Source organism: Saccostrea cucullata, unplaced genomic scaffold (genome assembly GCF_032062105.1).
Source record: "Saccostrea cucullata isolate Sc308-1 unplaced genomic scaffold, CSIRO_AGI_Scuc_v1 ctg1130, whole genome shotgun sequence".
NCBI lineage: Eukaryota > Metazoa > Mollusca > Bivalvia > Ostreida > Ostreidae > Saccostrea > Saccostrea cuccullata.
This window is the reverse complement of record NW_026937409.1, coordinates 585,211-587,580: the sequence shown is the minus strand read 5'-3', so window position 1 is coordinate 587,580 and position 2,370 is coordinate 585,211.

The window sequence follows — 2,370 nt, the reverse complement described above, 5'->3', positions numbered from 1 at the left end:
TATCCCCCCGTGAAAAGCGGGAGGGTATATAGTAATCGGGATGTCCGTCTGTTACGCTTTGAGGTACCCATCTCTTTTCCGCAACTCCTCTCATACCACTGAATGAAATTTGATGAGACTTTTGCAGAATCTTTATTGCATATTTCCATTGTGCCCCTTCTATTTTACTTTTTGATCCGACACATATTTTGGGTTTCACATAGCACAACATGGACACTGCCTTTATATTTATATGGGAGGCGGGGGTATCATTTAGTTAGCTCATTGGTCACAGTACCTCTAGTTTCAATAGTGGTTGAGTGCATTTTAATACCAAACATAGGTTTCAACCACTTTTGAAATAATGTTCACTTTTGCAATAAAGATTTCAACAGTGATTAAAATACAGATTTCAAAAGTGATTGAAATACTGATTTCAATAGTGCTTGAAACAATGATTCTAAAAGATATTAAAATGATTATTGTAATAGTTGCTGGCAATGATTTCAATACAAAAACCACATTGCAAGCTTTGTAGAAGTATCGAAACTATTAAAACAAATGTAAGGATGAATTACACACTCTGTTTTCTAACACATTAAACTAAATTATTGAGTTTAAGATACTGTGTGATAACTTAAGTTGTTTTATGTTTTCAATTAATACACAGACACTCTTTCTTAAACTGACCTGCATATAATTCAAACATGTATGCAAATGCTATAAGCAAGCTCCTACTGAATCTGACAATCAATACATAATATGCAATTTTGAAATAATTTATATACAGTTCATTTTTGTCCTTGATTTTGAACGGAAAGGATCATAAAAAATCTAGATGCGGAAATTTGAATATCTAGACGACATTGAAAAGAAGAAAGAAAACTGATAATTTTGTGTACAAAATTTCTGATAAAAATATTTAACAAAAGTGTATTTAGAAGAGAACTAAATTGTCGCTCATATTCTTTGGATAACCTACACAACAAATATGAATACTAAATCCAACGCTTACTCGTCAATACATTAAAAGCAAAAGAGCAAAGCGCATTTGATAGTCATTTTTGCCTACTGTTGCAGTAATTTCTGAGATACATTGTTTAACCTAAATTTGTCATACAAATTAAGGTTATACCTTCCATATACTAAATAATACAAAAAATGATATTTAAATATTAATAGCTCCCTCATACGATAGAAATAAAAATTATTCAATTTATATGGAGTAAATAGTAAATACTGAGGTATCCCCCTGAACAATGACAAACTGTAGCCAAAGACCACCCTTAACCAGGAAAATAACTTCTGAATGATTTTATTCAGATATGACTACACTTCATTTCATTTAGACAATTTTGGTTAAAGGTAGTCTTCATATCGAAAATGTTGAAAATATGTATTTTTAAAATTTTCATTCTCATATTATTTTAAGATTCAGCAATCTGTCATAAATTTATCCATTCGATTTCAATGACTTTGTGGTGTAGTGGTATGAGTGGTGGATTATAAATATAGTGATCGTATGTTCGAGTATCAAATTTTTTTCTATTCATGTTTTTTATTTTTTTTTTCTCTATGCACCTTTTCTTATTTTTTCTTTATTATGTTTTATAAAATAAATAATGTAAAATATTTATAATACAACATTACACCTTGAAAGTGTCTCCGGAAAATCAGTCCTAAACTATTCTATTGATTAAAAGTCATAGCTGCTTGTATTATTTTATAGATTTTCTAAATCTTTTGTTTAGAATAAGAGTATTGAACAAGTAAAATGATTGTCATGTAACAAATTTGCAACTTTGAAAATATAACACCGGTCCACAAATGATTACATACATGTAGTTTGCTCTTGAATTGAAAAGGTACCATGTACATGTTTCTAAAATAGAAACAGGTGGTTTCCTTTCAGATACTTGAGTCGGCCGTGTCGTCGGAAAGGCAACTATGGCTCTTTCTAAGGAAATTAGTATTAGGTTTATTACAATGGTAGGTGCTATTTCAACAGTGATTTAAAAATTGATTTAAAATATGGTGGCGTTTTGAAATGTATTTTCAACTTCATTTGAAATAATCATTCACATGTAGTTGTAATTTTTTATAGTAAATTCAATAAATGAATTAAAAATGTCGGAGAACATAATGAACAATTAATCCCTATATTTTTTAATAATTAAGTTATTTTAATAAATCTTGCAATGTGGTTTTAGTGTTGTGTCAATTATCAGCAACTAGCAAAATAATTATTTAAATCACTTTTGAAATCATTATTTCAATCACTATTGAAAACTTCGTTTCAATAGTGAACATTATTTCAATAGTATTTGAAACTTGTTTTATGTTCTGAAATGCTATATGAACCTCTACTGAAATATTTTATTGAAAAGTGAA